Source organism: Salmo salar, chromosome 17 (assembly GCF_965601325.2).
Source record: "Salmo salar chromosome 17, fSalSal1, whole genome shotgun sequence".
Classification (NCBI taxonomy): Eukaryota; Metazoa; Chordata; class Actinopteri; order Salmoniformes; family Salmonidae; genus Salmo; species Salmo salar.
In genome coordinates, this window is record NC_138307.1 from 32701517 (window position 1) to 32717648 (window position 16132).

Consider the following 16132-nt stretch of genomic DNA (forward strand, 5'->3'; position numbering starts at 1 on the left):
CACAGAGCTGATGGTACTGTACTGTATAGAGCTGGCTGGTATAACACAGAGCTGATGGTATTGTACTGTATAGAGCTGGCTGGTATAACACAGAGTTGATGGTACTATACTGTATAGAGCTGGTATAAAACAGATCTGATGGTACTGTACTGTATAGAGCTGGTTTAACACAGAGCTGATGGTACTGTACTGTATAGAGCTGGTATATCACAGAGCTGATGGTACTGTACTGTAGAGAGCTGGCTGGTATAACACAGAGCTGATGGTACTGTACTGTATAGAGCTGGCTGGTATAACACAGAGCTGATGGTACTGTACTGTATAGAGCTGGCTGGTATAACACAGAGTTGATGGTACTGTACTGTATAGAGCTGGTATAACACAGAGCTGATGGTACTGTACTGTATAGAGCTGGTATAATACAGAGCTGATGGTACTGTACTGTATAGAGCTGGCTGGTACAACACAGAGCTGATGGTACTGTACTGTATAGAGCTGGTATAACACAGAGCTGATGGTACTATACTGTATGGAACTGGCTGGTATAACACAGAGCTGATGGTACTGTACTATATGGAGCTGGCTGGTATAACACAGAGCTGATGGTACTATAGTGTATAGAGCTGGTATAACACAGAGCTGATGGTACTGTACTGTATAGAGCTGGCTGGTATAACACAGAGTTGATGGTACTGTACTGTATAGAGCTGGTATAACACAGAGCTGATGGTACTGTACTGCATAGAGCTGGATGGTACAACACAGAGCTGATGGTACTGTACTATAAAGAGCTGGTATAACACAGAGCTGATGGTACTGTACTGTATAGAGCTGGCTGGTACAACACAGAGCTGATGTTACTGTACTGTATATAGCTGACTGGTATAACACAGAGCTGATGGTACTGTACTGTATAGAGCTGGTATATCACAGAGCTGATGCTACTGTACTGTATAGAGCTGGTACAACACAGAGCTGATGGTACTGTACTGTATAGAGCTGGTATAACACAGAGCTGATGGTTCTGTATAGAGCTGGCTGGTACAACACAGAGCTGATGTTACTGTACTGTATAGAGCTGGCTGGTACAACACAGAGCTGATGTTACTGTACTATATACAGCTGGTATAACACAGAGCTGATGGTACTGTACTATATAGAGCTGGTATAACACAGAGCTGATGGTACTGTACTATATAGAACTGGCTGGTATAACACAGAGCTGATGGTACTGTACTGTATAGAGCTGGCTGGTATAACACAGAGCTGATGGTACTGTACTGTATAGAGCTGGTATAACACAGAGCTGATGGTACTGTACTGTATAGAGCTGGCTGGTATAACACAGAGCTGATGGTACTGTACTGTATAGAGCTGGTATTACACAGAGCTGATGGTACTGTACTGTATAGAGCTGGCTGGTATAACACAGAGCTGATGGTATTGTACTGTATAGAGCTGGCTGGTATAACACAGAGTTGATGGTACTATACTGTATAGAGCTGGTATAAAACAGATCTGATGGTACTGTACTGTATAGAGCTGGTTTAACACAGAGCTGATGGTACTGTACTGTATAGAGCTGGTATATCACAGAGCTGATGGTACTGTACTGTAGAGAGCTAGCTGGTATAACACAGAGCTGATGGTACTGTACTGTATAGAGCTGGCTGGTATAACACAGAGCTGATGGTACTGTACTGTATAGAGCTGGCTGGTATAACACAGAGTTGATGGTACTGTACTGTATAGAGCTGGTATAACACAGAGCTGATGGTACTGTACTGTATAGAGCTGGTATAACACAGAGCTGATGGTACTGTACTGTATAGAGCTGGCTGGTACAACACAGAGCTGATGGTACTGTACTGTATAGAGCTGGTATAACAAAGAGCTGATGGTACTGTACTGTATGGAACTGGCTGGTATAACACAGAGCTGATGGTACTGTACTGTATGGAGCTGGCTGGTATAACACAGAGCTGATGGTACTATAGTGTATAGAGCTGGTATAATACAGAGCTGATGGTACTGTACTGTATAGAGCTGGCTGGTATAACACAGAGTTGATGGTACTGCACTGTATAGAGCTGGATGGTACAACACAGAGCTGATGGTACTGTACTGTATAGAGCTGGCTGGTATAACACAGAGCTGATGGTACTGTACTGTATAGAGCTGGTATAACACAGAGCAATGGTACTCTACTGTATAGAGCTGGCTGGTATAACACAGAGCTGATGGTACTGTACTGTATAGAGCTGGCTGGTATAACACAGAGTTGATGGTACTGTACTGTATAGAGCTGGTATATCACAGAGCTGATGTTACTGTACTGTATAGAGCTGGTACAACACAGAGCTGATGGTACTGTACTGTATAGAGCTGGTATAACACAGAGCTGATGGTTCTGTATAGAGCTGGCTGGTACAACACAGAGCTGATGTTACTGTACTGTATAGAGCTGGCTGGTACAAATCAGAGCTGATGTTACTGTACTATATACAGCTGGTATAACACAGAGCTGATGGTACTGTACTATATAGAGCTGGTATAACACAGAGCTGGTGGTACTGTACTGTATAGAACTGGCTGGTATAACACAGAGCTGATGGTACTGTACTGTATAGAGCTGGCTGGTATAACACAGAGCTGATGGTACTGTACTGTATAGAGCTGGTATAACACAGAGCTGATCGTACTGTACTGTATAGAGCTGGCTGGTATAACACAGAGCTGATGGTACTGTACTGTATAGAGCTGGTATAACACAGAGCTGATGGTACTGTACTGTATAGAGCTGGCTGGTATAACACAGAGCTGATGGTATTGTACTGTATAGAGCTGGCTGGTATAACACAGAGTTGATGGTACTATACTGTATAGAGCTGGTATAACACAGATCTGATGGTACTGTACTGTATAGAGCTGGTATAACACCGAGCTGATGGTACTGTACTGTATAGAGCTGGTATATCACAGAGCTGATGGTATTGTAATGTAGAGAGCTGGCTGGTATAACACAGAGCTGATGGTACTGTACTGTATAGAGCTGGCTGGTATAACACAGAGCTGATGGTACTGTACTGTATTGTGCTGGCTGGTATAACACAGAGTTGATGGTACTGTACTGTATAGAGCTGGTATAACACAGAGCTGATGGTACTGTACTGTTTAGAGCTGGTATATCACAGAGCTGATGGTACTATACTGTGTAGAGCTGGTACAACACAGAGCTGATGGTACTGTACTGTGTAGAGCTGGTATAACACAGAGCTGATGGTACTGTACTGTATAGAGCTGTTACAACACAGAGCTGATGGTACTGTACTGTATAGAACTGGCTGGTATAACACAGAGCTGATGGTACTGTACTGTATAGAGCTGGCTGGTATAACACAGAGCTGATGGTACTGTACTGTATAGAGCTGGTATAACACAGAGCTGATGGTACTGTACTGTATAGAGCTGGCTGGTATAACACAGAGCTGATGGTACTGTACTGTATAGAGCTGGTATAACACAGAGCTGATGGTACTGTACTGTATAGAGCTGGCTGGTATAACACAGAGCTGATGGTATTGTACTGTATAGATCTGGCTGGTATAACACAGAGTTGATAGTACTATACTGTATAGAGCTGGTATAACACAGATCTGATGGTACTGTACTGTATAGAGCTGGTATAACACAGAGCTGATGGTACTGTACTGTATAGAGCTGGTATATCACAGAGCTTATGGTACTGTACTGTAGAGAGCTGGCTGGTATAACACAGAGCTGATGGTACTGTACTGTGTAGTGCTAGCTGGTATAACACAGAGCTGATGGTACTGTACTGTATAGAGCTGGCTGGTATAACACAGAGTTGATGGTACTGTACTGTATAGAGCTGGTATAACACAGAGCTGATGGTACTGTACTGTATAGAGCTGGTATAACACAGAGCTGATGCTACTGTACTGTATAGAGCTGGCTGGTACAACACAGAGCTGATGGTACTGTACTGTATAGAGCTGGCTGGAATAACACAGAGCTGATGGTACTGTACTATATAGAGCTGGTATAACACAGAGCTGATGGTACTGTACTGTATAGAGCTGGCTGGTATAACACAGAGCTGATGGTACTGTACTGTACAGAGCTGGCTGGTATAATACAGAGCTGATGGTACTCTACTGTATAGAGCTGGTATAACACAGAGCTGATGGTACTGTACTGTGTAGAGCTGGTATATCACAGAGCTGATGGTACTATACTGTATAGAGCTGGTATAACACAGAGCTGATGGTACTGTACTGTATAGAGCTGGTATAACACAGAGCTGATGGTACTGTACTGTATAGAGCTGTTACAACACAGAACTGATGGTACTGTACTATATAGAGCTGGTATAACACAGTGCTGATGGTACTGCACTGTATAGAGCTGGTACAATACAGAGCTGATGGTACTGTACTGTATAGAGCTGGCTGGTATAACACATAGCTGATGGTACTGTACTATATAGAGCTGGTACAACACAGAGCTGATGGTACTGTACTGTATAGAGCTGGTATAACACAGAGGTGATGGTACTGTACTGTATAGAGCTGGTACAACACAGAGCTGATGGTACTGTACTGTATAGAGCTGGCTGGTATATCACAGAGCTGATGGTACTGAACTGTACAGAGCTGGTATAACACAGAGCTGATGGTACTGTACTGTATAGAGCTGGCTGGTATAACACAGAGCTGATGGTACTGTACTGTATAGAGCTGGTATAACACAGAGCTGATGGTACTCTACTGTATAGAGCTGGCTGGTATAACACAGAGCTGATGGTACTGTACTGTATAGAGCTGGCTGGTATAACACAGAGTTGACGGTACTGTACTGTATAGAGCTGGTATAACACAGAGCTGATGGTACTGTACTGTATAGAGCTGGCTGGTATAACACAGAGCTGATGGTACTGTACTGTATAGAGCTGGCTGGTACAACACAGAGCTGATGGTTACTGTACTGTATAGAGCTGGCTGCTATAACACAGAGCTGATGGTACTGTACTGTATAGAGCTGGTACAACACAGAGCTGATTGTACTGTACTGTATAGAGCTGGCTGGTACAACACAGAGCTGATGTTACTGTACTGTATAGAGCTGGTACAACACAGAGCTGATGGTACTGTACTGTATAGAGCTGGTATATCACAGAGCTGATGGTACTGTACTGTATAGAGCTGGTATAACACAGAGCTGATGGTACTGTACTGTATAGAGCTGGCTGGTATAACACACAGCTGATGGTACTGTACTGTATAGAGCTGGTATAACACAGAGCTGATGGTACTGTACTGCATAGAGCTGTCTGGTATAACACAGAGCTGATGGTACTGTACTGTATAGAGCTGGCTGGTATAACACAGAGCTGATGGTACTGTACTGTATAGAGCTGGTATAACACAGAGCTGATGGTACTGTACTGTATAGAGCTGGCTGGTACAACACAGAGCTGATGTTACTGTACTGTATATAGCTGACTGGTATAACACAGAGCTGATGGTACTGTACTGTATAGAGCTGGTATATCACAGAGCTGATGGTACTGTACTGTATAGAGCTGGTACAACACAGAGCTGATGGTACTGTACTGTATAGAGCTGGTATAACACAGAGCTGATGGTACTCTACTGTATAGAGCTGGCTGGTACAACACAGAGCTGATGTTACTGTACTGTATAGAGCTGGCTGGTACAACACAGAGCTGATGTTACTGTACTATATATAGCTGGTATAACACAGAGCTGATGGTACTGTACTGTATAGAGCTGGCTGGTATAACACAGAGCTGGTGGTACTGTACTGTATAGAGCTGGCTGGTACAACACAGAGCTGATGGTACTGTACTGTATAGAGCTGGCTGGTATAACACAGAGCTGATGGTACTGTACTGTATGGAGCAGGCTGGTGTAACACAGAGCTGATCGTACTGTACTGTATGGAGCTGGCTGGTATAACACAGAGCTGATGGTACTGTACTGTATAGAGCTGGTATAACACAGAGCTGATGGTACTGTACTGTATAGAGCTGGCTGGTATAACACAGAGCTGATGGTACTGTACTGTATAGAGCTGGCTGGTATAACACAGAGCTGATGGTACTGTACTGCATAGAGCTGGATGGTATAACACAGAGCTGATGGTACTGTACTGTATAGAGCTGGCTGGTATAACACAGAGCTGATGGTACTGTACTGTATAGAGCTGGCTGGTATAACACAGAGCTGATGGTACTGTACTGTAGAGAGCTGGCTGGTATAACACAGAGCTGATGGTACTCTACTGTATAGAGCTGGCTGGTATAACACAGAGCTGATGGTACTGTACTGTATAGAGCTGGTATAACACAGAGCTGATGGTACTGTACGGTATAGAGCTGGTATAACACAGAGTTGATGGTACTGTACTGTATAGAGCTGGTATAACACAGAGCTGATGGTACTGTACTGTATAGAGCTGGTATAACACAGAGCTGATGGTACTCTACTGTATAGAGCTGGCTGGTACAACACAGAGCTGATGGTACTGTACTGTATAGAGCTGGCTGGAATAACACAGAGCTGATGGTACTGTACTCTATAGAGCTGGTATAACACAGAGCTGATGGTACTGTACTGTATAGAGCTGGCTGGTATAACACAGAGCTGATGGTACTGTACTGTACAGAGCTGGCTGGTACAACACAGAGCTGATGGTACTGTACTGTATAGAGCTGGTATAACACAGAGCTGATGGTACTGTACTGTATGGAGCTGGCTGGTGTAACACAGAGCTGATGGTACTGTACTGTATGGAGCTGGCTGGTATAACACAGAGCGAATAACACAGAGCTGATGGTACTGTACTGTATAGAGCTGGCTGGTATAACACAGAGCTGATGGTACTGTACTGTACAGAGCTGGCTGGTATATCACAGAGCTGATGGTACTTATACTGTATAGAGCTGGTATAACACAGAGCTGATGGTACTCTACTGTACAGAGCTGGCTGGTATAACACAGAGCTGATGGTACTGTACTGTATAGAGCTGGCTGGTATAACACAGAGCTGACGGTACTGTACTGTATAGAGCTGTTACAACACAGAGCTGATGGTACTGTACTGTATAGAGCTGGTATAACACAGAGCTGATGGTACTGTACTGTATAGAGCTGGCTGGTACAACACAGAGCTGATGGTTACTGTACTGTATAGAGCTGGCTGCTATAACACAGAGCTGATGGTACTGTACTATATAGAGCTGGTATAACACAGAGCTGATTGTACTGTACTGTATAGAGCTGGCTGGTATAACACAGAGCTGATGTTACTGTACTGTATAGAGCTGGTATAACACAGAGCTGATGGTACTGTACTGTATAGAGCTGGCTGGTATATCACAGAGCTGATGGTACTGATACTGTATAGAGCTGGTATAACACAGAGCTGATGGTACTGTACTGTATAGAGCTGGCTGGTATAACACACAGCTGATGGTACTGTACTGTATAGAGCTGGTATAATACAGAGCTGATGGTACTGTACTGTATAGAGCTGTCTGGTATAACACAGAGCTGATGGTACTGTACTGTATAGAGCTGGTATAACACAGAGCTGATGGTACTGTACTATATAGAGCTGGTATAACACAGAGCTGATGGTACTGTACTGTATAGAGCTGGCTGGTACAACACAGAGCTGATGTTACTGTACTGTATATAGCTGACTGGTATAACACAGAGCTGATGGTACTGTACTGTATAGAGCTGGTATATCACAGAGCTGATGGTACTGTACTGTATAGAGCTGGTACAACACAGAGCTGATGGTACTGTACTGTATAGAGCTGGTATAACACAGAGCTGATGGTTCTGTATAGAGCTGGCTGGTACAACACAGAGCTGATGTTACTGTACTGTATAGAGCTGGCTGGTACAACACAGAGCTGATGTTACTGTACTATATATAGTTGGTATAACACAGAGTTGATGGTACTGTACTATATAGAGCTGGTATAACACAGAGCTGGTGGTACTGTACTGTATAGAACTGGCTGGTATAACACAGAGCTGATGGTACTGTACTGTATAGAGCTGGCTGGTATAACACAGAGCTGATGGTACTGTACTGTATAGAGCTGGTATAATACAGAGCTGATCGTACTGTACTGTATAGAGCTGGCTGGTATAACACAGAGCTGATGGTACTGTACTGTATAGAGCTGGTATAACACAGAGCTGATGGTACTGTACTGTATAGAGCTGGCTGGTATAACACAGAGCTGATGGTATTGTACTGTATAGAGCTGGCTGGTATAACACAGAGTTGATGGTACTATACTGTATAGAGCTGGTATAACACAGATCTGATGGTACTGTACTGTATAGAGCTGGTATAACACAGAGCTGATGGTACTGTACTGTATAGAGCTGGTATATCACAGAGCTGATGGTACTGTACTGTAGAGAGCTGGCTGGTATAACACAGAGCTGATGGTACTGTACTGTATAGAGCTGACTGGTATAACACAGAGCTGATGGTACTGTACTGTATAGAGCTGGTATATCACAGAGTTGATGGTACTATACTGTATAGAGCTGGTATAACACAGAGTTGATGGTACTGTACTGTATAGAGCTGGTATAACACAGAGCTGATGGTACTGTACTGTATAGAGCTGGTATAACACAGAGCTGATGGTACTGTACTGTATAGAGCTGGCTGGTACAACACAGAGCTGATGGTACTGTACTGTATAGAGCTGGCTGGAATAACACAGAGCTGATGGTACTGTACTATATAGAGCTGGTATAACACAGAGCTGATGGTACTGTACTGTATAGAGCTGGCTGGTATAACACAGAGCTGATGGTACTGTACTGTACAGAGCTGGCTGGTATATCACAGAGCTGATGGTACTATACTGTATAGAGCTGGTATAACACAGAGCTGATGGTACTGTACTGTATAGAGCTGGCTGGTACAACACAGAGCTGATGGTACTGTACTGTATAGAGCTGGCTGGAATAACACAGAGCTGATGGTACTGTACTGTATAGAGCTGGCTGGTATAACACAGAGCTGATGGTACTGTACTGTACAGAGCTGGCTGGTATATCACAGAGCTGATGGTACTATACTGTATAGAGCTGGTATAACACAGAGCTGATGGTACTGTACTGTATAGAGCTGTTACAACACAGAGCTGATGGTACTGTACTATATAGAGCTGGTATAACACAGTGCTGATGGTACTGTACTGTATAGAGCTGGTACAATACAGAGCTGATGGTACTGTACTGTATAGAGCTGGCTGGTATAACACAGAGCTGATGGTACTGTACTATATACAGCTGGTACAACACAGAGCTGATGGTACTGTACTGTATAGAGCTGGTATAACACAGAGGTGATGGTACTGTACTGTATAGAGCTGGTACAACACAGAGCTGATGGTACTGTACTGTATAGAGCTGGCTGGTATATCACAGAGCTGATGGTACTGAACTGTATAGAGCTGGTATAACACAGAGCTGATGGTACTGTACTGTATAGAGCTGGCTGGTATAACACAGAGCTGATGGTACTCTACTATATAGAGCTGGTATATCACAGAGCTGATGGTACTGTACTGTATAGAGCTGGCTGGTATAACACAGAGCTGATGGTAGTGTACTGTATAGAGCTGGTATATCACAGAGCTGATGGTACTGTACTGTATAGAGCTGGTATATCACAGAGCTGATGGGACTGTAGTGTATAGAGCTGGCTGGTATATCACAGAGCTGATGTTACTGTACTGTATAGAGATGGTATATCACAGAGCTGATGGTACTGTACTGTATAGAGCTGGCTGGTATATCACAGAGCTGATGGTACTGTACTGTATAGAGCTGGTACAACACAGAGCTGATGGTACTGTACTGTATAGAGCTGGTACAACACAGAGCTGATGGTACTGTACTGTATAGAGCTGGTACAACACAGAGCTGATGGTACTGTACTATATAGAGCTGGTATAACACAGTGCTCGTGGTACTGTACTGTATAGAGCTGGTATAACACAGAGCTGATGGTACTGTACTGTATAGAGCTGGCTGGTACAACACAGAGCTGATGGTACTGTACTGTATGGAGCTGGTATAACACAGAGCTGATGGTACTGTACTGTATAGAGCTGGCTGGTACAACACAGAGCTGATCGTACTGTACTGTATAGAGCTGGTATATCACAGAGCTGATGGTACTGTACTGTATAGAGCTGGTACAACACAGAGCTGATGGTACTGTATTGTATAGAGCTGGTATATCACAGAGCTGATGGTACTGTACTGTATAGAGCTGGTATAACATTTAACATTTACATTTAAGTCATTTAGCAGACGCTCTTATCCAGAGCGACTTACAAATTGGTGCATTCACCTTATAATATCCAGTGGAACAACCACTTTACAATAGTGCATCTAAATCTTTTAAGGGGGGGGTTAGAAGGATTACTTTATCCTATCCCAGGTATTCCTTGAAGAGGTGGGGTTTCAGGTGTCTCCGGAAGGTGGTGATTGACTCCGCTGTCCTGGCGTCGTGAGGGAGCTTGTTCCACCATTGGGGTGCCAGAGCAGCGAACAGTTTTGACTGGGCTGAGCGGGAACTGTGCTTCCTCAGAGGTAGGGAGGCGAGCAGGCCAGAGGTGGATGAACGGAGTGCCCTTGTTTGGGTGTAGGGCCTGATCAGAGCCTGAAGGTACGGAGGTGCCGTTCCCCTCACAGCTCCGTAGGCAAGCACCATGGTCTTGTAGCGGATGCGAGCTTCGACTGGAAGCCAGTGGAGAGAGCGGAGGAGCGGGGTGACGTGAGAGAACTTGGGAAGGTTGAAGACCAGACGGGCTGCGGCGTTCTGGATGAGTTGTAGGGGTTTAATGGCACAGGCAGGGAGCCCAGCCAACAGCGAGTTGCAATAATCCAGACGGGAGATGACAAGTGGCTGGATTAGGACCTGCGCCGCTTCCTGTGTGAGGCAGGGTCGTACTCTGCGAATGTTGTAGAGCATGAACCTACAGGATCGGGTCACCGCCTTGATGTTGGTGGAGAACGACAGGGTGTTGTCCAGGGTCACGCCAAGGCTCTTAGCACTCTGGGAGGAGGACACAAGGGAGTTGTCAACTGTGATGGCGAGATCATGGAACGGGCAGTCCTTCCCCGGGAGGAAGAGCAGCTCCGTCTTGCCGAGGTTCAGCTTGAGGTGGTGATCCGTCATCCACACTGATATGTCTGCCAGACATGCAGAGATGCGATTCGCCACCTGGTTGTCAGAAGGGGGAAAGGAGAAGATTAATTGTGTGTCATCTGCATAGCAATGATATGAGAGACCATGTGAGGATATGACAGAGCCAAGTGACTTGGTGTATAGCGAGAATAGGAGTGGGCCAAGAACAGAGCCCTGGGGGACACCAGTGGTGAGAGCACGTGGTGCGGAGACAGATTCTCGCCACGCCACCTGGTAGGAGCGACCTGTCAGGTAGGACGCAATCCAAGCGTGGGCGGCGCCGGAGATGCCCAGCTCGGAGAGAGTGGAGAGGAGGATCTGATGGTTCACGGTATCAAAGGCAGCAGATAGGTCTAGAAGGATGAGAGCAGAGGAGAGAGAGTTAGCTTTAGCAGTGCGGAGAGCCTCCGTGACACAGAGAAGAGCAGTCTCAGTTGAATGCCCAGTCTTGAAACCTGACTGATTAGGATCAAGAAGGTCATTCTGAGAGAGATAGCAAGAGAGCTGGCCAAGGACGGCACGTTCAAGAGTTTTGGAGAGAAAGGAAAGAAGGGATACTGGTCTGTAGTTGTTGACATCGGAGGGATCGAGTGTAGGTTTTTTCAGAAGGGGTGCAACTCTCGCTCTCTTGAAGACGGAAGGGACGTAGCCAGCGGTCAAGGATGAGTTGATGAGCGAGGTGAGGTAGGGGAGAAGGTCTCCGGAAATGGTCTGGAGAAGAGAGGAGGGGATAGGGTCAAGTGGGCAGGTTGTTGGGCGGCCGGCCGTCACAAGACGCGAGATTTCATCTGGAGAGAGAGGGGAGAAAGAGGTCAAAGCACAGGGTAGGGCAGTGTGAGCAGGACCAGCAGTGTCGTTTGACTTAGCAAACGAGGATCGGATGTCGTCAACCTTCTTTTCAAAATGGTTGACGAAGTCATCCGCAGAGAGGGAGGAGGGGGGGGGAGGGGGAGGAGGATTCAGGAGGGAGGAGAAGGTAGCAAAGAGCTTCCTAGGGTTAGAGGCAGATGCTTGGAGTTTAGAGTGGTAGAAAGTGGCTTTAGCAGCAGAGACAGAAGAGGAAAATGTAGAGAGGAGGGAGTGAAAGGATGCCAGGTCCGCAGGGAGGCGAGTTTTCCTCCATTTCCGCTCGGCTGCCCGGAGCCCTGTTCTGTGAGCTCGCAGTGAGTCGTCGAGCCACGGAGCAGGAGGGGAGGACCGAGCCGGCCTGGAGGATAGGGGACAGAGGAAATCAAAGGATGCAGAGAGGGAGGAGAGGAGGGTTGAGGAGGCAGAGTCAGGAGATAGGTTGGAGAAGGTTTGAGCAGAGGGAAGAGATGATAGGATGGAAGAGGAGAGAGTAGCGGGAGAGAGAGAGCGAAGGTTGGGACGGCGCAATACCATCCGAGTAGGGGCAGAGTGAGAAGTGTTGGATGAGAGCGAGAGGGAAAAGGATACAAGGTAGTGGTCGGAGACTTGGAGGGGAGTTGCAATGAGATTAGTGGAAGAACAGCATCTAGTAAAGATGAGGTCAAGCGTATTGCCTGCCTTGTGAGTAGGGGGGGAAGGTGAGAGGGTGAGGTCGAAAGAGGAGAGGAGTGGAAAGAAGGAGGCAGAGAGGAATGAGTCGAAGGTAGACGTGGGGAGGTTAAAGTCACCCAGAACTGTGAGAGGTGAGCCATCCTCAGGAAAGGAACTTATCAAGGCGTCAAGCTCATTGATGAACTCTTCAAGGGAACCTGGAGGGCGATAAATGATAAGGATGTTAAGCTTGAAAGGGCTGGTAACTGTGACAGCATGGAATTCAAATGAGGAGATAGACAGATGGGTCAGGGGAGAAAGAGAGAATGTCCACTTGGGAGAGATGAGGATTCCAGTGCCACCACCCCGCTGGCTCGATGCTCTAGGGGTATGCGAGATCACGTAGTCAGACGAGGAGAGAGCAGTAGGAGTAGCAGTGTTATCTGTGGTAATCCATGTTTCCGTCAGCGCCAGGAAGTCTAGGGACTGGAGGGTAGCATAGGCTGAGATGAACTCAGCCTTGTTGGCCGCAGACCGGCAGTTCCAGAGGCTGCCGGAGACCTGGAACTCCACGTGGGTCGTGCGCGCTGGGACCACCAGGTTAGAGTGGCAGCGGCCACGCGGTGTGGAGCGTTTGTATGGCCTGTGCAGAGGAGAGAGAACAGGGATAGACAGACACATAGTAGACAAGCTACAGAAGAGGCTACGCTAATGCAAAGGAGATTGGAATGACAAGTGGACTACATGTCTCGAATGTTCAGGAAGTTAAGCTTACGTTGCAAAAATCTTATTGACTAAAATGATACAGTACTGCTGGCTGGTGGAGTAGGCTAGCTAGCAGTGGCTGCGTTGTTGACTTTGAACGTGTAGCTGGCTAGGTAACCTCGATAGTTTCAGTACTACACCTTGTCATGATACAAAGCAACTTTGTAGCTAGCTAGCTAACATAACACTAATCAAGACGTTCCTTGTAATGTATTTAGTTTCTACAATGCTGCTCGTCGGTAATAGTTGGCTGGGTTAGGAAAAATGGCGTCGCGGGGGACGGAAATAGCTGGCTAGCTAACCTCGATGGCTGGCTAGCTAACAATTATCAAGCTATGACAAAGACAACTAAGTAGCTAGCTAGGTAACACTGCACTAGTCAAATCGTTCCGTTGTAAAGTATTAGTATCTACAGCGCTGCTAGTCGGTAACGGTTGGCTAGCTGGCAGTGGGTTAATGATGACTAGGTGTGTTGACTAAGTCAGGCGCCGCGTCGCGGCTGGCTAGCTCACCTCGATAATACTCAAACTCAAACTACACAATTATCTTAGATACAGAGACAGCAAAGACAACTATGTAGCTGGCTAACTAACACTAACACCACACTAATCAAGTCGTTACGTTGTAATGGAATAGTTTCTGCAGTGCTGCTAGTCGGTAGAAGTTGGCTAGCTAGCAGTGATGACTAGCTAGCTAGCAGCTAGCAGTGTTGACTACGTTAGGAGGACGAAGATAGCTAGCCTCGATAATTACTCAATTACTCTAAACTACACAATTATCTTTGATACAAAGACGGCTATGTAGCTAGCTAAGAAGAATTGCTCAGATCAAACAAATCAAGCCGTTGTAATGTAGTGAAGTGTAATATTACCTGTGGAGCGAAGCGTGGTGCGACTGCTCGCACAAACACACAAAGTAATGAGATGTAGGCAGTGATTGAACCTACCAGGTTGTTCCTGTTAAAGATCAGATGACTTGTCAGCAATACCTACTAGATGAAGGAACAACAGCCTAGATGATAATGTATACATGAGGCAGTAGTGACATAGAAAAATAACCCACTCTGTCTTTCTATTTGTGTCCAGAATATACTACTGGTATGACGAGAGGGGGAAGAAGACAAAATGCACTGCCCCTCAGTACGTCGACTTCGTCATGAGTCTGGTGCAGAAGCTGGTCACAGAAGAGGAAAACTTCCCTACGAAATATGGTGAGTTGAACTCTGGTCCACTCCAGACATGCAGAGCCTCGCTGTGGTCAGTCGGCACTACTGTAGCCTCTTCTCCTCTGACGTCACACTGAAGCTGGTACTGTACTGTATAACGCAGAGCTGATGGTACTGTACTGTATAGAGCTGGCTGGTATAACACAGAGCTGATGGTACTCTACTATATAGAGCTGGTATATCACAGAGCTGATGGTACTATACTGTATAGAGCTGGTTGGTATAACACAGAGCTGATGGTACTGTACTGTATAGAGCTGGTATATCACAGAGCTGATGGTACTGTACTGTATAGAGCTGGTATATCACAGAGCTGATGGTACTGTACTGTATAGAGCTGGTGTATCACAGAGCTGATGGTACTGTACTGTATAGAGCTGGCTGGTATATCACAGAGCTGATGGTACTGTACTGTATAGAGCTGGTACAACACAGAGCTGATGGTACTGTACTGTATAGAGCTGGTACAACACAGAGCTGATGGTACTGTACCGTATAGAGCTGGTATAACACAGAGCTTATGGTACTGTACTGTATGGAGCTGGTATAACACAGAGCTGATGGTACTGTACTGTATAGAGCTGGCTGGTACAACACAGAGCTGATGGTACTGTACTGTATAGAGCTGGTATATCACAGATCTGATGGTACTGTACAGTATAGAGCTGGCTGGTACAACACAGAGCTGATGGTACTGTACTGTATAGAGCTGGTACAATAAAGAGCTGATGGTACTGTACTGTATAGAGCTGGTACAACACAGAGCTGATGGTACTGTACTGTATAGAGCTGGTACAACACAGAGCTGATGGTACTCTACTGTATAGTGCTGGTACAACACAGAGCTGATGGCACTGTACTGTATAGAGCTGGTATATCACAGAGCTGATGGTACTGTACTGTATTGAGCTGGTACAACACAGAGCTGATGGTACTGTACTGTATAGAGCTGGTACAACACAGAGCTTATGATACTGTACTGTATAGAGCTGGTACAACACAGAGCTGATGGTACTGTACTGTATAGAGCTGGCTGGTACAACACAGAGCTGATGGTACTGTACTATATAGAGCTGGTACAACACAGAGCTGATGGTACTGTACTGTATAGAGCTGGTATAACACAGAGCTGATGGTACTGTACTGTATAGAGCTGGTACAACACAGAACTGATGGTACTGTACTGTAAAGAGCTGGCTGGTATATCACAGAGCTGAAGGTACTGTACTGTATAGAGCTGGTATAACACAGAGCTGATGGTACTGTACTGTATAGAGCTGGCTGGTATAACACAGAGCTGATGGTACTCTACTATATAGAGCTGGTATATCACAGAGCTGATGATACTGTACTGTA